This window comes from Callithrix jacchus, chromosome 4, assembly GCF_049354715.1.
Source record: "Callithrix jacchus isolate 240 chromosome 4, calJac240_pri, whole genome shotgun sequence".
Lineage (NCBI taxonomy): Eukaryota > Metazoa > Chordata > Mammalia > Primates > Cebidae > Callithrix > Callithrix jacchus.
Window position 1 is genome coordinate 88,871,473 of NC_133505.1, and position 23,328 is coordinate 88,894,800.

General features: G+C 37.3%; 1 protein-coding gene across 2 annotated transcripts in view; it reads right to left on the minus strand.

Moving 5' to 3' along the window:
- The window catches only part of ME1 (malic enzyme 1), a 274,752-nt gene that overhangs the window by 134,911 nt on the left and 116,513 nt on the right, over nt 1-23,328 (minus strand). The gene's annotated exons all lie outside the window — the stretch shown is intronic.

Genomic DNA, 23,328 nt, shown 5'->3' on the forward strand with positions numbered 1-23,328 from the left:
GTCTCTTAAACTGATATATCTGAGAACATTGCTCTGCATAAGTTTTGATATATATATAGTATGTAATATAAATTTTACTAAATCAATTTTTAAATTGAGATATAATTTAAATACAGTATAATGTACCCATTCATAACAAAAGCTCTCAGTAAACTAGAAGCTGAATGAAGCTTCCTCAATGCAATAAAGGACATCTATGAAAAAACCAAAGCTAATAGCATATTTATAGCATTCATAAAGACAAGAAAATTTACCCTCATCACTTCTACTCAATACTATACTGGAGACCCTATTAGAATAAGGCAAGAAAAATAAAGGAATACAGATTGGAAGAAAAAAAAAGAAGCAAAACTTTTTAAAATTTGTATACACGTGATTGTGTACATGGAAAATACTAAGAAATCTACAACCAAAAGAAAACCCAGTAGAAAAAAATACATGAATTTAACACAATCACAGGTTATAAAGTAACACAAATCAATTATACCTCGATAGACTTGTAATGGAATATACATCTCCATTTATAATACCATCCCAAAATGCAAAATTCACAGGGACATATTTGACAAAATATGTGTAATACCTGCATACTGTAAACTACAAAATATTGCTGAAAAAAAACTCAAAAAGACTTAAACTGGGAATAGCCCAGGAAAAAAAAAAAAAAAAAAGACCAAAGTGACACCTTCAGTAATGTAGAATAGAGAAAATCAAAATAATGAACTTGTGAAACTGGCTAATGAGATTTCCAGGCAGAATGCTGAATTGGCTTCTTGTGTCTATATAATAAGGTATAAAACAGAGAAGAGCTAGAGAAGAAAATGTTCAGTATGTGATCAAAATTGAAGGAATATAGACAACACAGGACTTGCTGGTGAAAGATTTGCAGAGTAAAATAAGTTCTTCAAAGATCAAATTAAGTGTGTGGTTATAATAACTTTTTTAGAAACCTCTGAATGATTTAAAATGAAGCCTAATGGGTCACCTTGACAAGACAAAAGGAACTGGCCCTGCAGCACTCTGACATACCAGCCAATAAAGGAAGGAGGCCTACTTTAAAGAGAATTGTAAATAGAGCCTCTGTCAAATTGAGTAGACTATAACCTGATATAGAGAAAGCCTAAAGAGTTTTTAAGGGTATGGTACTATCTTGGATTATTAAGACAAAGACACTTCAAAATTAAAATAATTATCTGGGTCCCCAATTTTCTATAGTCAGGAAACAGACTGAAAAGTTATTCAGCTGCTAATACAGATCATTTCTTATGAAAAAAGAAGGATATCTCAGAGGACAGAGCCAAGAACCAAGAGGGCAAAACCAAAAGGCTAAAAACAACAATGAATTACAGAACTACTCTGAGGAAACAGAATGGGCCTTATTCACCCCTTATCCCAATGTAGGTAACCTGGCAACATGTGTACTGTGAGATTTCAGAATTGCTATGGCCCATTTAGAGCCATATGATTCCTATTCCTCCAGCTTTGAATGAGAATATTCATGGTGGTTATTCTGTCCTTCCCTTGCCATTGTATGTTTGATATGTAGGAATACAGAAAGGAGTCCCACCAAGGCAAAACCCAGGAAACCTCATTTGCATCTAGACCTCATTTAGATGACAGTATCTTGAACTCTGGACTCACTGCTATCAGTGAGATGAAACTTTCGAAATCCTAGGATGGTGATGAACATATTTTGCATATGGAATGTGAATAATTTCTGAAGAATGAGAACTGATGTGGAGAAAGGCCCAGCTGTGGCAGGCATCCTTCCTAGCCATTCCAGTACAAACTGCCAACCCACAGAATCATAAACGTTAATAAAACAGTAATTGTTTTAAGCCACTGAGTCTGTGGGTGGCTTTGGTAAATGGTAAGGTTTTTCAGAAATGGCGATGTTAAGAAGGTTAAATCTTCAGATGTTAAGAATAATCTGAAGTGGACTTTACTTAAAACCAACAGAAATTATAGCCCAGTTGTTCACACTTGTTGTCCTGTGTAATTAGTAATGGCACCCTCTGTCATTGTGAAATTGTCTTGGTTTGGCCAATATATCTTACTTTTAATGTACTGCATAACAAGAGTTAAGGATTTCCAGCCAGCTGAAAGTTAACATGTCATATCATATAAATGTATTTCAGATGAAATGTGAAATCTGAAACCAAGTGCTGCTGTAAAGTGCAGCTGCTCAAGGCATAAAAACTTTAAACAATCTACTGGCAGGCTTCTAAGCAGCTGAGGTTGAAGTGCCAATGCACTACTAATGGCTGCCAGAATTAAAATACTTTCTCCTTGTCTAAAATATATTTAGACTTCTAAAATGTGAATTAGAAAAGAACAAAATTGAGAAAAATGTTACGTTTCCCCTTCTCTTTTCTCCCTCCTTTCCCATGTTAATAATTAAAGTATACACCATAAAGAAGTCTAACTACAACATAGTAAAATACAACGATTTATGAATAAGATAGAGATTTTGAAGTAAATCAGAATGTTAAAAAATTCTTGATTCCTGGGCAAGATGGCTGATAAACAGCTCTGGTCTGTAGCTCCCAGAGAGACCAATGCAGAAGGTGGATGATTTCTGCATTTCCCACTGGGCTACCTGGTTCATCTAACTGGTACTGGTTAGACAGTGGGTGCAGCCCACAGAGGGCAAGCAGAAGCAGGAGGGGGCATCACCTCACCCAGGAAGTTCAAGGGGTCAGGGAACTCCTTCCCCTAGCCAGGGGAAGCTGTAAGAGACCATGCCATGAGGGACTGTACACTCCAGCCCAGACACTACACTTTTCCTGTGGTCTTTGCAGCCCACAGATCAGAAGATTCTCTTGAGTCCCTACACCAAAAGGGTCCTGAGTTTCAAGCACAAAACTGGGAGGCTGTTTGGGTAGACCTCAAGCTAGCTGTAGGATTTTTTTTTGTACCCCAGTGAGACAAAACATTCACTCCCCTGGAAAGGAGGCTGAAGCCAGGGAGCCATGTGATCTTGCTCAGCAGATCCTACTCCCATGGAGCCCAGCAAACTAAGATCCACTAGCTTGAAATTCTCACTGGCAGCACAGCAGTCCAAAGATGACCCCAGACACTGGAGCTTGTTGGAGATGGGGCCTCTGCCATTACTGAGGATTGAGTAGGCTGTTTTCCCCTCATAGTGTAAACAAAGCTGCCTGGAAGTTTGAACTGGGCAGAGCTCAAGGCAGCTCCACAAAGCCACTGTAGCCAGACTGCCTGTCCAGATTCCTCCTCTCTAGGCAGGGCATCTTTGAAAGAAAGGCAGCTGTTCCAGTCAGGGGCTTATACATAAAACTCCCATCTCCCTGGGACAGAGCATCTTGGAGAAGGGGCAGCTGTGGGCATAGCTTCAATAGACTTAAATGTTCCTGCCTGCTGGCTCTGAAGAAGAGAACAGCAGATCTCCTCAGGACAATGTTTGAGCTCTGCTAAGGGACACACTGCATCCTCAAGTGGATTGCTGACTCCTGTGCCTCCTGACAGAGAGACACTTCCTAGTAGGGGTCAACAGACACCTCATACAGGAGAGCTCCGGCTGGCAATTAGTGGGTGCCCCTCTGGGAAAAAGTTCCCAGAGGAAGAAACAGGCAGCAATCTTTGCTGTTCTGCAGCCTCCGCTGGTGATTCCAACCAAACAGGGTCTGGAGTAGATATCTAGCAAAATCCAGTAAACCTGCAGAAGGGGCCCTGACTGTTAGAAGGAAAACTAACTAATAGAAAGCAATAGCATCAACATCAACAAAAAGGACATCCACACAAAATCCTCATCAGAAGGTCACCAGCTTCAATGAGCACAGGGAGATACATCTACAAAGATGAGGAAAAAACAGTGCAAAAAGGCTGAAAATCCCAAAAACCAGAACACTACTCCTCCTCCAGAGGATCACAACTCCTCACCAGCAAGGGAGCAAAACTGGATGGAGAATGAATTTGACAAATTGGCAGAAGTAGGCTTCAGAAAGTAGGTGATATCAAACTCCTCTGTGCTAAAAGAGCATGTTCTAACCCAATGCAAGGAAGCTAAGAACCTTGATAAAAGGTTAGAGGAGCTGCTAACTAAAATAACCAGTTTAGAGAAGAAAATAAATGACCTGATGATGTTAAAAAAACACAGCACGAGAACTTTGTGAAGCATACATAAATGTCAATAGCTAAATCGATCAAGCGGAAAAAAGGATATCAGAGATTGAAGATCAACTTAATGAAATAAAGTATGAAGACAAGATTAGAGAAAAAAAAATGAAAAGGAACAAACAAAGCCTCCAAGAAATATGTGACTCTGTGAGAAGACCAAATCTACATTTGACTGGTTTACTTTAAAGTGACAAGGAGAATTAAACCAAGTTGGAAAACATACCTCAGGATATTATCCAGGAGAACCTTCCAACCTAGCAAGACAGGCCAACATTCAAATTCAGGAAATACCGAGACCACCACAAAGATACTGCCCAAGAAGAGCAACCCCAACACACATAATTGTCAGATTCACCAAAATTGAAATGAAGAAAAAAATGTTAAGGGTAGCCAGAGAGAAAGGTCAGGTTACCCACAAAGGGAAGCCTATCAGACTAACAGCAGTTCTCTTTGCAGAAACTTTGTAAGCCAGAGAGAGTGAAGGTCAATATTCAACGTTCTTAAAGAACTTTCAACCCAGAATTTCATATCCAGCCAAACTAAGCTTCGTAAGTGAAGTAGAAATAAAATCCTTTACAGACAAGCAAATGCTGAGGGTTCTTGACACCACCAGGTCTGCCTTACAAGAGCTCTTGAAAAAAGCACTGAACATGGAAAGGGAAAACCAGTACCAGCCACTGTGAAAACAAACCAAAATGTAAAGATCATTGATACTAAGAAGAAACTGCATCAACTAGTGGGCAAAATAATTAGTTAACATCATAATGACAGGATCAAATTCACACATAACAATATTAACCTTAAATGTAAATGGGCTAAATGCTCCAATTAAATGGGCTGAATGCCCCAATTAAAAGGCACAGACTGGCAAATTGGATAAAAAATCAAGACCCATTGGTGTGCTATATTTGGGAGACCCATCTCATATGCAAATACACACATAGGCTGAAAATAAAGGGATTAAGGAAGATTTACCAAGCAAATGGAAAGCAAAAAAATGCACTAGTTGCAATCCTACTCTCTGATAAAGCAGACTTTAAACCAACAAAGATTAAAAAAGACAAAGAAGGGCATTAAATAATGGTAAAGGGATCAACACAACAAGAAGAGCTAACTATCCTAAATATATAAGCACCCAATACAGGAGCACCCAGATTCATAAAGCAATTTCTTAAAGACCAACAAAGAGACTTAGATTCCCACACAATAATAGTGGGAGACTTTAACACCCCATTGTCAATATTTGACAGATCAATGAGAAAGAAAATTATCAAGGATATTCAGGACTTGAACTCAGATATAGAACAAGTAGACCTATTAGACATCTACAGAACTCTTCACCCCAAATTAACAGAATATACATTCTTCTTAGCACCACATTGCACATATCCTAAAATTGACCACATAACTGGAAGTAAAACACTCCTCAGCAAATGCAAAAAAATGGAAATCATAACAGTTTCTCAAACCACAGCACAATCAAATTAGAACTCAGGATTAAGAAACTCACTCAAAAATCACACGACTACATGGAAAATGAGCAACTTGCTCCTGAATGACTACTGGGTAAATGATAAAATTAAGGCAGAAATAAATAAGTTCTTTGAAATCAATGAGAGAAAGGATGCGACGAACTAAATCTCTGGGACACAGCTAGTGTTTAGAGGGAAATTTATAGCACTTAACCTCCACAGGAGAAAGCAGAAAAGATCTAAAATCAACACCCTAACATCATAATTAAAAGAACTAGAGAAGCAAGAACAAACAAATTCAAAAGCTAGCAGAAGAGAAAAAATAGCTAAAATCAGAGCAGAGCTGAAGGAGATTAGAGATACAAAAAACCCTTCAAAAAATCAACAAATCCAGGAACTGTTTTTTTTTAAAAGATTAACAAAATAGACCCCTAGCCAGACTAATAAAGAATTAAAAAAGATAAGAATCAAAAAGACTCAATAAAAAATGATAAAACATAAGACCTAAAACCATAAAAACCCTAGAAGACAACCTAGGCAGTACTATTCAGGACACAGGCATGGGCTAAGACTTCATGACTAAAACACTAAAAGCAATGGCAACAAAAGCCAAAATTGACAAATGGGATCTAATGGATCTAATTAAACTAAAGAGCTTCTGCACAGCAAAAGAAACCACCATCAGAGTGAAAAGGCAACCTACAGAATGGGAGAACGTTTTTGCAATCTATCCATCTGACAAAGGGTTAATATCCAGAATCTATAAGGAACTTAAACAAATTTTCAAGAAAAGAAACAAACAACCCCATCAAAAAGTGGGCAAAGGATATGAACAGACACTTCTCAAAAGAAAACATTTATGCATCCAGCAAACATATGAAAAAAAGCTTATCATTACTAGTCATTAGAAAATGCAAATCAAAACCACAATGAGATACCATCTCACACCAGTTAGAATGGCAATCATTAAAAAGTCAGGAAATAACATGCTGGAGAGGATGTGGAGAAATAGGAATGATTTTACTCTGTTGGTGGGAGTGTAAATTAGTTCAACCATCGTGGAAGACAGTGTGGCAATCCCTCAAGGATCTAGAACTGCAAATACTATTTGATCCAGCAAACCCATTACTGGGTATATAAATATACCCAAATGATTATAAATCATTCTACTATAAAGACACATGCACACCTATGTTTACTGCAGCACTATTTACAACAGCAAAGACTTGGAACCAACTCAAATGCCCAACAATGTTAGAGTGGATAACGGAAATGTGGTACATATACAACATGGAATACTATGCAGCTGTAAAAACAATGAGTTCAAGTCTTTCAAGACACATGGAAGAAGCTGGAAATCATCATTCTCAGCAAACTAACACAGGAACAGAAAACCAATCACAGCATGTTCTCCCGTATAAGTGGGAGTTGAACAATGAGAACACACGAGCACAGGGAGGGGAACATCACACACCAGGGCCTGTCAGAGATGAGGGACAAGGGAAGAGATAGCATTAGGAGAAATACCTAATATAGATGATGTGTTGATGGATGCAGCAAACCACCATGGCACATGTATACCTATGTAACAAACCTGTATGTTCTGAACATGTATCCCAGAGCTTAAAATGTAAAAAAAAAAATTCTTCCAATCATAATATCCCTGTTAAAAATTAGTTTTTTCAAATTTCATAAGTTTAATAAGATAATGAAGGCTTGAATAATGAGCATATTCTCAGAGATTTGGTTGACAAAGAAAATTAGTATCTACAAAAAGCAATTTAACAAGATTATTCAATTTTGATAATGGTTCCACAGACCAAATAGACTGGCACAGAAGAAGTGATAGTAATTTACTAGATTAAAAACTTCTTATAGCCAGTACTAAATACTCAATAGATCATTGTTAGAGAATAAACACTTGCTATTAAGCAAGCACTTAAAAAAATGTCATGCTAAATGCATGTGGTGCCACTGAAGACTTATAAAAATTTGTAAGTGTGAGAAAAGGAAAAATACTGGGGAAAAAGTAAGGAACATGACATATGAAAATATAGGAGAGCTCAAAAATGGAGGTAAGAAGGGCATATGTTGGTAATTATACTAATTATCTTACTTGTTAATACTATCTCAACTCTGGACTCTTCAGAATGTACAACTAAAGAATCCATTTATTTGAAGCTAATCATTATCAAATCTCACCTTGTTTTTGTTTCTCACATTTGTTTCTTTCTTTTTCTTTTTTTTTTTTTTTTTTTCTTGAGATGGAGTCTTGCTCTTTCTCCAGGGTGGAGTGCAGTGATGTCACCTCAGCTCACTGCAACCTCTGCCTCCTGGGTTCAAGAGATTCTCCTGCCTCAGCCTCCTCAGTAGCTGGGACTAGACACCTGCCCCCATGCCCAGCTAATTTTGTATTTTTAGTAAAGATAGGATTTCACCATGTTGGCCAGGATGGTCTCGATCTCTTAACCTCATGATCTGCCTGCCAAAGTGCTGGGATTACAGGCATGAGCCACTGCGCCCAGCCTGTTTCTCACATTTCCTGTTTCTCACATTTCTATCCTTACAATCTGAAGTATCTTAGAATTAAAAAATATTGTCTTAATATTTTATTTTTAAGTGTTTTTGTCATTACAAAAGCAGTATTTGTTTATCACAAGTGTTTGAGGGCACTGAAAAGTAAAATTAAAAACAATACCAGTAATTCCTCCCCACTCAAGAACTATGCAATATTAGCACCTTGATGTGTATTCTTCCAGGTCCTTTTCTTTGTGTCTATAAATATATAAGATTATCTGTCCAAATTTGGGATGACAGCAGAGTATATGTTAACCTCTTTTCACAAAGGAATATATGATGAAAGTTTTCGTGTCCATAGACAAACATCTATATTGGTACTCTGCTCTCCTAGAATGTATGAACAAATTAACAGCCCCTCATCACACCTCCAGGGGTATATAATAAGTATGTCTATTTTGTTGTAGTCTCAAATAAGATATCTTTTCATATAATGCCTGTTTATGAAGTATACCTATAAACATACAATAGCATACAATAAGTAAATATCTATACTACCTGCTATATGTATGTCTCTGTGTGTGTGTGGCAAGTAGGCACAAAAATGTTGTCAAGTAGCATTCATTTATATTTCTTTTCTATTACTGCTGTACATTTTTTCATAAGTTTATTGACCATTTTTACTTCTTCATTTGTAAATTGTCTGTGTCCATGTGTCCTTAGGCAATCTGTATATTGGACATTTGACATTTTCTTAAAGTGTTCTTTTTTTATGTTTTATTTTAAAATCATTTTTTAGAGACAGACTCTCACTCTGTTGCCTATCCTGGAGTACAGTGGCATGATCATAGATAGTTCAGTGTAGCCTCAAACTCCCAGACTCAAGCAATCCTCCTGCCTTGGCCTCCCAAGTGACTAGGACTACAGGCACCATGCCTAGCTAGTTTTATTTAACTTTTTGCAGAGACAGGGTCTCATTTATGTTGCCCAGGCTGGTTTTGAACTCCTGGGCTAAGAGATCTTCCCACCTCAGCCTCCCAAAGTGTAGGGATTACAGGTGTGAGTTCCTGAGCTTAGTCTAATATTCTCTTATCAACCTGAAGGTATTCTTTGAATATTAAGAATGCTACATACCTTTATCTTCCATACTGTTCTAACTATTCCTCATTTTAGCATTTATTCTTAAACTTTATTTATAATCTACAAAAAATTATTTTCTTTGTTACCATTTGTTATTTTTTATTACAGATTCTATAATGAAGTAACATATAACTTTTGCTGTTTTGTTGGCTCCTGTCATCAACAGTATTAAGCAAAGTCACCATTACATTCAGGCTGGAGTCTAAAACCAGTAGCACTAAAATGTCAGCTTGCATATGAGTTGGCATGATTGTTAAAAAGTGCTAGAAATAAAAATGATTAAAATTTACTTGTGATTCAGTATGTCTGGAGTGGGGTACAAAATTCCACATTCTTAACACATGCCCCTGATAATTCTGAAGTGGTGAGAACTTGTATTATTATTTTGAACTTACACTATTAAATTAAAACCATTCTCCTATTTCCTACCAGGTCTCTATCTCATTTAAATAATTTTTCTATTTTGTTTTATACAATCAGTATTTCTGAAATTTACCTCAAAATTTCAAGAAGTTCCTTCTAGTTATAGTGTGTATAAAATCAAATGAAAGAAAGACCCCATTCTCTTTCCCAAGGCACTAGTGTAGTGTCTCAAAAAAACAGATAAATTCTTGATAAAATCTATTACCACCTTCTAATTTAGAGAAGATGGGGCGAAACGAGATAACAAAGAGCAAGCGAATAAAACACCACACCAATATCCTGAGAGTTGAAAATTTTCTTCTTTCCTTGGCTTTACTAATGATGACTGTTATTCATTCCAATACATAATCACTTGTGTGAAGTGGCAAGCAGTATAAAAGTATAAAGGGTAGAAATGAAGGAGGGCTAAAGGACAGATGATGATACTCTAGTTGGTATCACATGGTAAGCAGAATAATGTCTTCCCCCCAAAATGCCCACATTCTAATCCCTGAGACATGTGAACATATTATCTTATATGGTAAAAGAAATTTTATGTGACTAAGGGTGAGTCCTTAAAAGTGAAAACTTTTTCTGGCTGAAGTCAGAGAAAGAGATGTAAGATGGAAGCAGGGTCAGAGAAATGCTGCTATATTGCTGACTTTGAAAATGAATAAAGGGGGCCACAAACGAAGGAATGCATGCAGTCTAGAAGCTGGAAATTACCAGGAAATGGAATATAGTCATACTGACACCTTTCATGATTTTAACCTTTTGAGACTATGTTGGCCTTGTGACCTACAGAGCTACAGGAAAATGCATTTATGTTGTTTTAAGTCACTAAATTTGTAACAATATGTTACAGCTGCAGTAGAAAACAAACACAGGCCACATTTTGGTGATAACATCAGATTTTGTAGAGAGGCTAGAAGATAGACAGCAGGTACACACAACACAAAATCTATAAGGTTTTTCCTTCATTCAGTTTCTTTCCAGCAGGGCTGGTTCATGCCAAAGATGATGACTACTTTCTGGAACACACAGGGGAATCGTCTAAATGGGAAAGGTCACTCTTCAACTTTGCCAGTTCAAGCAATAAGGATTCTGTATCAGGGTATACATCAGCTGAAGGCCAGACTAAACATAAAACTAGACATAAAAGCTGAGACCTGGAGCAATGGTTTAATAAGCAAAGAATAATTATGCAGAAATGATGTTTTCCTACTCATTTTGCCCATGACCTCTTGAGGACTGACCGTGTGCTGTGGGCTGAATGGTGTTGCCCTCAACTTCTTATGTTGAATCCTTAAGGAAAGTTAAGGGCAATCCCTCAACTTCTGAGGGATTAATTAATCCCAAAGGACACCTGCACATATATGTTAATCACAGTACAATCCATAGTTGCAAAGATATGAAATCAACCTCAAGTGCCCATCAACCAATGAATGGATAAAGAAAATGTGGTATATGTATATAAGAAAATGTGGTGTATGTGTATATATATCATAGTATACTATACTATAGATATACTATATATTATACTATGATATATATAGTATAGTATACTATGACATATATGTGAAAATATAGTGTATGTGTATATATATCATAGTATATATGATACATATCATAGTAAAATAAGAAAATGTGGTGTATGTGTATATATATCATACACCACATATCACCACTATCATATCCTATGATATATATACACATACACCACATTTTCACATATATATCATAGTGTACTACTCAGCCATATAAAAGGATGAAATGATGCTCTTCCCAGCAACTTGGATGAAACTGGAGGCTATTAGCATAAATGAAGTAACTCAGGAATGGAGAACCAAATACTGAATAGTCTCACTTATAAGTGGGAGCTAAGCTATGGGTACACAGGAACATACAAAGCAGTATAGTGGACACTGGAGACTCAGATGGGAGGAGGGTAGAAGGTAGGTAAGGGAAAAAAAATTATCTATTGGGTACAATGTTATTCAGGTGTCTAGCCAAGTACTTCTGTGTACTTCTGTTGTGGTGTCTTAGTTCCTTAAACTTCCTTTAGCTCAAAGCTAAACTTTAAAGCAGTCAGGCAAGTGTAGCTTTATGGCAAGTGAAGACTGTCTTATTAACTTGCAGCAAATTCATTTTCTGTTTTCATTACTATCTAGTATATGTAGATATGATAAAAGAGGAAAACATTTATAATTTGTATTAAAAGGGGATTTACTTTTATTAAAATTTGCTAGGTTATTCTAGATAAGAAACTAAGTGATGTTATCAAGCAGTTTTTATACTTTGGCTATGAAGTGTAAAACTATGCAGAGGTTCAAAAAAGCAATAAGATTAAAAATTATTACTACAGGAATATTTTGACTAAAATCAGTTTCTACATGTAAAACTGTCACTACATAAAAACACCATTCCATTTTAAACAAACCCATAGACTCAGTGACAATTAAGTTTTCCTTCCCATCTTCTCAGTAAAGCAGATCAGTTTTCTACATGTGAAACTGTTATTACATAAAAACACTATTATGATTTAAACAAACCCACAGACTCAGTCATAATTAAGTTTTCCTTCCTGTCTTCTCAGTCAAGCAGCAGTGGAAGAGTAAATACAAAGAATAAAATGTAAGAATGAATAAAATAAGAACATTACAGCCGGGCGTGGTGGCTCACGCCTGTAATCCCAGCACTTTGGGAGGCCGATACGGGTGAATCACGAGGTCCAGAGATCAAGACCATCCTGGTCAACATGGTGAAACCCCATCTCTACTAAAAATACAAAAAATTAGCTGGGCATGGTGGTGCGTGCCAGTAATCCCAGCTACTCAGGAGGCTAAGGTGGGCGAATTGCTTGAACCCAGGAGGCAGAGGTTGCAGTGAGCCGAGATCACACCATTGCACTCCAGCCTGGGTAACAAGCGAAACTCCGTCTCAAAAAAAAAAAAATAAATAAACAAAAAACATTATGCGTGCTAACTCAGTTGATTCCAAATACTTTTCTATCCTTCACCACACATTATTAAAGACCATAAAAGTCCAGATTAGGATGTTTTACAGGTTACAATATTACTAACACAGTTTGAACTCCAAGAACTCAAACAGAAAGATAAAGTTATGTGTCAGAGAATTTCTATCTATTTTAAGCAACAGAAAAGTTAAACCAGAATCTTAAACAGCTTCTATTTTTACCCTGAGAAGTACTGTATTGCTAATGGAATACAGTTGATATGCACAGCCCAGAGTCAATAAAAGTAACAGCAAGTTGAGTCAAAGATGAAAAGATATTTTGCTTAATAAATGCAACATACCTTGATCAGATTTGAAAAAAAATACTTGCCCCCAAATTAATTCTTCTGATTAATCAAATAATATGTAACTATTTCTTTGCTTAGAAATGTAAAATACTATATAACATTAGCAGACTAGAATATTGTTGTACTGTTAATGAGTTAATTTTTTAACTGGCTATTACAATTACATAGAAAAGCTATTAGGTTTTGAATATTTATTTTATAAGCAGCCACTTTACTGAGTGCTATAATTTGACCACAGTATTTTTAGTTGGTTTTCTTGGATTTCAGTAATAGATAAACATATTATATAAAACTAATGATAATTATTTTTTTCCTGTCAGTTATATCCCATTTGTTTCTGTTGTCTCAATACATAGACTAGAATTTTCTGAATAATAAAAAAGAGAACAGCAGTGATAACAGCTCTCCTGTCTTTTAAAAGAAGGCCTCTAATATATCACCACTAACTATGACATAGCTAATGGTTTGAATAGATTTCAAACATTAACATTATTTCAACATGAAAATATTCTGCAAGATTTTACTTGCCAATAGTTTATAAAGAACTTTTGCTTCCACATCTACATTCATGTGAGCTAACATTTACTAAGTGCTTACCACATGCCAGTCACAACTTAAGCATTCTAAATGTATTAAACCATGACAGCTCTATGAGGTAAGTACTCATTTTACATGAGTACTCATTTTAAGATTATATAACTAGTAAGTGATAAAACTGGGAGCATGGGTAAACATGAGACTAATTAGCAATTTCTTGGTTTCTGCTATTTCTTCTTTTTTTTTTAACCAGGTTTGGATATCAAGGTTATACTCTTTTTAAAAACTGAAATGTTAATCTGTCAATTTTAATATGCTCTGGGACAGTTTATTTAACATAGAAACTATATTTCCTTAAAAGCTTGAATGATCAAATCCTTAATTTTATCTTAGCTTAAAACTTAATTCTGCTTATTTAACAATAAAATTTACATCTATTTTTCTTTTTTTTTTAGACGGAGGTTTGCTCTGTCGCCCAGGCTGGACTGGAGTATGGTGGTGCGATCTTGGCTTGCTGCAACCTCTGCCTTTGGGGTTTAAGCAATTCTCCTGCCTCAGCCTCCTGAGAAGCTGGGATTACAGACATATGCCACCATGCTCAGTTAATTTTTTTGGTATTTTTAGTAGAGATGGGTTTTACTGTATTGGCCAGGTTGGTCTCTAACTCCTGACCTTGTGATCCTCCCACCTCGGCCTCCCAAAGTGCTGGGATTACAGGCATGAGCCACTGTGCCTGGCCATCTATTTTCCTTTTTGTCTGTTTGCCTCTTATATTTTTATTTATTCTGTGCATGGGCTCTGGTGACAATTGATAAGCATTCCACCAGTTTGAATAGGGCCTAATCCTTTTAACTAGTAGCTTAGTGATCATAACTGATAGTCAGCAGGTGAAGGCTGGTGATGCCAGAAAGACTAACCATGTGATCTGGGGTAGGGCCTTCTCATTATATAGTACCAGTCAACCTGAAGACTGAGTTCAACTACATAGGCAATCAATCAATCAATCATGACTAGGTAATGGATCCTCAATAAAATTCTGAATAGTGGGACACATTTTGATATTTAATATCCATATTGAGAGGGTGACATGTTCTGATTCTACAAGAAAATGGACACTTCACATTTGGGACTCTTCGAGACACTTCTCTATGCATCTCTTCTTTTGTGTGATTTTAATGTGTATCTTTCACCCATAATATACTGTAACTGTGAGTACAATAGCTTTCAGTGAGTTTTGTGAGTCCTAGCAAATTAACAAGCCTGAAGTTGGTTTGGGGAAGCTCTTGAACTTGCAATTGATGTCAGAAATGAGGGCAATCTTGGGGAGTATACCCGTAAACTTTGTAGTGTAACTAACTCTGCGTACAGCTAAACTGTCTTTTATGAAGGGAACAAATAATTTACTCTTCTTTTATAACAAGAACTCTAGGTTGATCATTTAATAGTATACATTTTTACAATTAAATTCCCCAAATATGATTTATTTAAAAAGATATAAGAAGATAAGAGTAATGCTGAGTTTAAAACTAAGAGTGAGGCAGGAGAATAGGATCTGGAGGCTGGAAACCTAAGGCCATTTCACACTGACTTTCTAGAACCAAATTGAAAGGAAAACCCTAAACTTCCACGCCTAAGTATCAAAAGGACCAGAGGCTACTCCCTTTGCAAACCCCTACCTTTTCTGCTAGCAGATGAGAAATTGAAAGTACCTCTGATTGGTTGGCTTTTGCAACCAATCAGACGTTTGCATAGGAGTGTAACTTTGTAACTTCACTTCAGCCTCTGATGAGTTGCTGTCCACAACCAGTCAGTCAGACTGACTGTGGGCCAAGTCTTCATATGCATAGAAGTGCAGCTTTGTAACTTCACTTTAGCATCTGATTGGTTACTTTCCACAATCAGAGTGTGACCTTTGTAACTTCACTGATTGCAGGCCACCACCTCATTTACATGGGGTGATCACAAAGGGGCCAATAGGAAATCTCTAGGCGGTATTTGGACTTGAGAAATTCTGTATCCAGGTCCTTGAGTGGCTGCTCAGGCCTGCTCCTGGGCTGCGGGCTCCCACCCACTGCCCTGACATACACACACCCTTCCTAGCCTTTGGCAACTACCATTCTACTCTCTACCCATAGGAGCAACTTTTTTAGCTTGGTTGTGAGAACTTGGGATATTATGCTTTCATTTTAAATAAATCTCTGCTTTTGTTGCTTCATTCTTTCCTTGCTTTGTGTGGTTTGTCCAATTCTTTGTTCACCGGTAACAAGACTATATAATAATGATCAGATAATTGGTTTGCTAAATGCTTTCAAAAGTCTTTACCAAAGCAACTAATACATGCTGAAACTAGTTACATGTGTATCTCTTCTAGATTCAGAGCACCCTGCTGGCAAAATTTTAAGTTTCTTACTCCAATAACATCTAGGCTTTTCTTAGGCTTTGATGGATAGCAGATATTCAATATTTTTAAAATTTGATTTATTGATACATAAATTTGTACATTTTTATGGCATACATGTGATACTTTGTTACATGCATGCAACGTGTAATGATCAAGTCAGGGCATTTAGGAAGTCCATCACCTTGAGTATCATTTCTACGTGGTGGTAGCATTTCAAGTCCTCTCTTCAAGCTATTTTGAAATATACAACACATTGTTGGTAATTGTAGTCACCCTAATCTGCTATTAATCATTAGAACTTACTCCTTCAATCTACATGTTTGAAGTAGATTGGTCCCTTAACCAACCTCTCTTCATCCTCACACCTGCTACTCTGACATACACACACCCTTGCCAGACTTTGGCAACTATCTCCATGAGATCAACTTTTTTTAGCTCAAGTGTGAAAACATGGGATATTTGCCTTTCTGTGCCTGGTTTACTTCATTTAACATAATGAGTAGGTACTCAATATTAGTCTAATTCAATTAAATCTACCAAATGGAATTTGAGGAGTTTCAGACAGATCTCTAAGTGACAAGTATGCTCCAGTGACCTGTCAAAGAGTTAAAGATCCACCATTCACTTACTTAATTTTCTTCCCTTAATAATCCTGAAAGTGGGGGAACAATCCAAGATGGCCGATCGCTAACATCCCGAGATTGCAGCTCTCAGGGAAGGCGCGGAGAACTAGAGGATGCCACACTTTCAGACAAAGTCTGGTTGCTCACGGAGCAGAAGATCCCCCAGTGGAGGAAACACACGGGTCGCCAGCGTGACTCTCGTGGCCGGCGCAGCGGTTCAGCCCGCACCTCGGCGGGGCAGCTCTCGGAGTAGAGTAAACACATTTGGAGGACCCACACGGGCCCCCAGCACAATACCAGAGCCCGGCGCAGCGGCAGTGAAGGCACCTCGGCGCGGCAGCGCTCGGCGCAGAGTAAACGGGACGGGTTCCCCTTCTGACCGCGGTTTGGAGCCCCGGGAAGGCAAAGTCGCCTACTACGGACACAAGAAGGAAGCCAGACAGGAGAATCCTGGGCAGAAAAGCACCATCAGTTTTAACACCGCTGTTCTGGCCCTGGGAACTAACAACCTGGACGCCCACTCAAGAGACCTAATCTGAAAGTTGGTAATTTCAAAGACGACAGGAGGATAAATTTACAATGACGGGAAGAAACCAGCGTAAAAAAGCTGAGAATACTCAAAGTCAGAACGCCTCTCCCTCTAAAGATGATCACAGTTCCACATCAACAATGTAACAAGGCTTGATGGAGAACGAGCGCATCCTGATGACAGAATCACTCTTAAAGGAATGGATAATAACAAACTTTGGTGAGTTAAAAGAACATGTTGTAGCCCAACATAAAGAAATTAGGAACTTTGAAAAAAGGTTTGATAAAATCCTATTGAGAATAGACAACTTAGAGAGGAGTATGAGTGAATTAATGGAACTGAAGAATACAATACAGGAACTCCGAGAAGTATGCACAGGTTTAAACACTCGAATTGTTCAAGCAGAAGAAGGGATATCAGAGGTCAAAGTCCAACTTAATGAAATAAAACGTGGAGAAAAGATTAGAGAAAAAAGGATAAAAAGGAATGAGCAAAGTCTCCAAGAAATGTGGGACTATGTGAAAAGACCAAATTTATGTTTGATAGGTGTACCTGAATGCGACGGAGAGAATGAATCCAAGCTGGAAAATACCCTTCAGGATATTATTCAGGAAAATTTTCCTAAACTAGCAAAGCAGGTCAACATTCAACCCCAGGTAATACAGAGAACACCACAAAGATATTCCTCAAGAAGAGCAACCCCAAGGCACATAATCGTTAGATTCACCAGGGTTGAAACGAAGGAGAGGATACTAAGGGCAGCCAGAGAGAAAGGTCAGATTACCCACAAAGGGAAGCCTATCAGACTTACAGCAGATCTCTCAGCAGAAACTCTACAAGCCAGAAGAGAGTGGGGGCCAATATTCAACATCCTCAAAGAACAGAACCTTCAGCCCAGAATTTCATATCCAGCCAAACTAAGCTTCACAACTGAAGGAAAAATAAAACCTTTTATGAACAAGCAAGAACTCAGAGATTTTATTACCACCAGGCCTGCTTTACAAGAGTTTATGAAAGAAGCATTACACACAGAAAGAAACAACCAGTATTAGCCTTTCTAAAAATACACCAAAAAGTAAAGAGCACCAACATAAAGAAGAATTTACACCAACAAACGGATAAAACAGCTGGTCAACATCAAATGGCAGTAACCCTAAATATAAACTGACTAAATCCCCCAATCAAAAGACACAGCCAAAACCCAATGGCATATTACATCCAGACCTGTTTCACATGCAAGGATACACAAAGACTCAAAACAAAGGGATGGAGAAAGATTTACCAACCAAATGGAGAGCAAAAATAAACAATAAATAAATAAAAAGCAGGAGTTGCAATTCTCGTATCAGATAAAATAGATTTTAAAACAACAAAGATACAGTGGTAAAAGGATCAATGCAACAACAAGAGCTAACGATCCTAACACCCAGATACGAGACTTAGATTCAATGAGACAGAAAATTAATAAGGATATCAAGGACTTGAACTCAGATCCGGAACAAGTAAACTTAATAAATATTTATAGAGCTCTCCACTTCAAATACACAAAATCTACATTCTTGTCAATACCACATCACACCTACCCATAAGTTTAAATGAAACACTGATTGGCCATTATTAATACCCAATTTTTTTCAAAATAAAGCAATATTTCCATTTACTCTCCCTCTTTTTCTTCCTCTTTCTTCCTCTCCTTTACTTATTTTTTTTTTCTTTCCTTCTCTCAAAAAAAAAGAAATCAACTTGTAAACCTCTAGATCCAGGTCGGCAATGTCTCTCTCATTGCTTGATTTCCTTCCTCCCCTTCCCTTCCTCCCTCCCTCCCCGCTTCCTCCCTTCCTTCCTTCCTTCATCCCTTCCTTCCTCCCTATGGTCCTTCTTCCCTCCCTTCCTGCCTTCTTCCCCCCCCCAAAAAAAAAAAAATTATAATAATCCTGAAAGTCCAGTGGCAGTAAGCAAAATCTCTAGAAATAATACATAGCAATTTAACAATAGATTAATTTAGATTATCAGATTATTTTCTAATTTAACAGCTTAAAAACTTTGAAATGTAGTATACAAAAGACATATCTTAATAAAACAAGAGCAAAAAAGCTAGATCTACAGCTGGGTAAAGTAAGAAATTTCATGAAGGGTAAATGGATGGGTTCTGCAGGCTGAGGAAGTAAGATACTGGACAGAAATGTAATAACATAAAAACACTGAACACCAAAAGAGGAAACAAATGCACACTAAAAAGAGATAATGTGGAAAATTCAAAGACAACCATCAATTTGGCAATTTTAAGACCTACTTTCATGAAATCAATTCTTTCATATAATACAATCTCTTTTATGAAATCAATTCTTTCATATAATACAGTCTATCAATGCATGAGTCAGTGTTACAGTTTCACTAGTGCACAGCTTTTTTTTTAATGTTCACCTTATACAAACAATCTCAATAAATGGCTCAGTTTTAAACCTGAATTCTTGCTGGGCATGGTGGCTTGCACCTGTTATCCCTGTGAAGCAGGAGGATTGTTTGAGACCAGGAATTCAAAACCAGCCTGGGCAACATAGCAAGACCCCATCTCAAAAAAAAAAAGTTTAAAAAATTAGCTGGGTGTGATGGTGCACACCTGGAATCCCAGCTACTCGAAAGGCTGAGGTAGGAGGATCATTTGGGCTCAGGAGTTTAAGGCTGCAGTGAGCTATGACAGTGCCACTACCTAAAGCCTGGGTGGCAGTGCAAGATCCTATCTCTTACAAAAAAACAAAAAAGCCAAATTCTTATATTTTTGCATGCCTGTTTTGTCATTATATATTCACTTCTTCATAGAATTTTAAGATATACTATATATTTTTGTGACTTTTAAAATTTGATTTCAATGTAAACAAAAAATTAGCCAGGCATGGTGGGAAGTGCCTCTAGTCCCAGCTACTTGGGAGGCTGAGGTGGGAGAATCACCTGACTGTGGGAGACTAAGGCTGCAGTGAGCTATGATCATGACAGTGCACTCTAGCCTGGGCAATGGCAGTGACGCCCTGTCTTAAGAAAAAATAAAAAAATAAGGAAAAAAACTTTTATTTCAATGTAACTTATCACATACTATTTTTAGAATGTCTTTTAAAATAAAGTAGAAATATATTTATTTTATTTAATTAAAGTTTTTTAGAGCAGGGTCTCACTCTGTAGTCCAGGCTGGAGTTCAGTGGCACAACCATAGCTCACTGCAGCCTGAATCTCCTAGGTTCAATCTTCCTACCTTCTAGTCTCCTAATGAGTAGGTAGGACTATAGGTATGCACCACCACTTCTGGCTTGAGGAAAATTTTAGAATAATTGTTTAAAGAGGTCAGCTTTGATCATTTCTAAGCCATTTCTATTGGTATTGTAAAAGAAAATACCAAATAAGCCATGTATTTTTATCAAAATATATCCTTTGATAAAGGTTAAGTGAGCATTCATACAGAGATCAAGTTAAATATAATTTTGTATGAGTAGATTAAAAAACATAATTGGTTAAGTTACTATTGTAAATATATTTTTACTCATTTAAAAAATAAACTTCACATTACTGACAGACCAAAACTTATATTTTCAATTGTTTTAGAAGGAGACAAAGAACATAAACATAATGCATGTACATACTTATATCAAGGTCTTATTTGGTGATCTATCTGTTTGGGACCTAGGTCTGATATTTGTAAATAATTTTTAAAAGTTCATCCTTAACTGACTATTTTTTTCTTTCTTTCTTTTTATTACATTTTATGTTTTGGGGTACATGTGAAGAACATGCAAAATAGTTGCATAAACATGTGACAGTGTGATTTGCTCTCTTCCTCCCCTTCACCCACATCTGGCATTTCTCCCCATGCTATCTTTCCCCAACTCCCCACCCCCCACAGTCCCTCCCCTACTCCCCCCAACAGATCCCAGTGTGTAGTGCTCCCCTCCCTGTGTCCATGTGTTCTCATTGTTCAACACCCACCTATAAGTGAGAACATGCGGTATTTCAGTTTCTGCTCCTGTGTCAGTTTGCTGAGAATGATGTTCTCCAGGTTCATCCATGTCCCTACAAAGGACACAACCTCCTCGTTTTTGATTGCTGCATAATATTCCATGGTGTATATGTGCCAGATTTTCCCAATCCAGTCTATCATCAATCGGCATTTGGGTTGATTCCAGGTCTTTGCTATTATAAACAGTGCTGCAATGAACATTCGTGTGCATGTGTCCTTATAGTAGAACGATTTATATTCCTTTGGATATATACCCAGTAATGGGATTGCTGGGTCAAACGGAAGTTCTATTTCTAGGTCCTTGAGTAATCGCCACACTGTCTTCCACATGGTTGAAATACTTTACACTCCCACCAGCAGTGTAAAAGTGTTCCTATTTCTCCACATCCTCTCCAGCATCTGCTGTCTCCAGATTTTTTAATGATTGCCATTCTAACTGGTGTGAGATCGTATCTCAATGTAGTTTTGATTTGCATTTCTCTAATGACCAGTGATGATGAGCATTTTTTTCTTATGTTTGTTGGCCTCCTGTATGTCTTCTTTTGTAAAGTGTCTGTTCATATCCTTTGCCCACTTTTGAATGGGCTTGTTTTTTTCTTGTAAATCTGTTTTAGTTCTTTGTAAATTCTGGATGTCAGCCCTTTGTCAGATGGGTAAACTGCAAAATTTTTTTCCCATTCTGTTGGTTGTCGATTCACTCTAATGACTGTTTCTTTTGCCATGCAGAAGCTGTGGAGATTGATTAGGTCCCATTTGTCTATTTTGGCTTTTGTTGCCAATAATTTTGGTGTTTTAGTCATGAAGTCCTTGCTTACTCCTATGTCCTGAATGGTTTTGCCTAGATTTTCTTCTAGGATTTTTATGGTGTTAGGTCTTAGGTTTAAGCCTTTAATCCATCTGGAGTTAATTTTAGTGTAAGGTGTCAGGAAGGCGTCCAGTTTTTGCTTTCTGCACATAGCTAACCAGTTTTCCCAACACCATTTATTAAACAGGAAATCCTTTCCCCGTTGCTTGTTTTTGTCAGGTTTATCAAAGATTGTATGGTTGTAGATATGTTGTGTTGCCTCCAATGCCTCTGTTCTGTTCCATTGGTCCATATCTCTGTTTTGGTACCAGTACCATGCTGTTGTGATTATTGTAGCCTTGTAGTATATTTTGAAGTCCAGTAGTGTGATGCCTCCTGCTGTGTTCTTTTTGCTTAGAATTGACTTGGCTATGTGGGCTCTCTTTTGGTTCCATATGAAGTTTAAGGTGGTTTTTTCCAGTTCTCTGAAGAAGGTGATTGGTAACTTGATGGGGATAGCATTGAATCTGTAAATTACTTTGGGCAGTATGGTCATTTTCATGATATTGATTCTTCCTAACCATGAACATGGAGTGTTTGTCCATCTGTTTGTGTCCTCTCTTATTTCATTGAGCAGTGGTTTGTAGTTTTCCTTGAAGAGGTCCTTTACATGCCTTGTTAGTTGTATTATTATATTCTCTTTGGAGCAATTGTGAATGGCAGTTCATTCTTGATTTGGCTCTCTTTAAGTCTGTTATTGGTGTATAGGAATGCTTGTGATTTTTGCACATTGATTTTGTATCCTGAGACTTTGCTGAAGTTGCTTATCAGTTTCAGGAGTTTTTGGGCTGAGACGATGGGGTGTTCTAGATATACAATCATGTCGTTGCCAATAGAGACAATTTTGCTTCCTCCTTTCCTATTTGAATACACTTTATTTCTTTTTCTTGCCTGATTGCTCTGCCTAGAACTTCCAGTACTATATTGAATAGGAGTGGTGAGAGAGGGCATCCTTATCTAGTGCCAGATTTCAAAGGAAATGCTTCCAGTTTTTGCCCATTCAGTATGATATTGACTGTTGGTTTGTCGTAAATAGTTTTTATTATTTTGAGATACGTTCTGTCAATACCGAGTTTATTGAGGGTTTTTAGCATAAAGGCTGCTGAATTTTGTCAAAGGACTTCTCTGCATCAATTGCGATAATCATGTGGTTTTTGCCTTTGGTTCTGTTGATGTGGTGAATTAGGTTTATAGACTTGCGTATGTTGAACCAGCCTTGCATCCCTGGGATGAATCATACTTGATCATGGTGGATAAGCTTTTTTGATGTACTGTTGCAATCGGCTTGCCAGTATTTTACTGAAGATTTTTGCGTCTATGTTCATCATGGATATTGGCCTGAAGTTTTCTTTTCTTGTTGAGTCTCTGCTGGGTTTTGGTATCAGGATGATGTT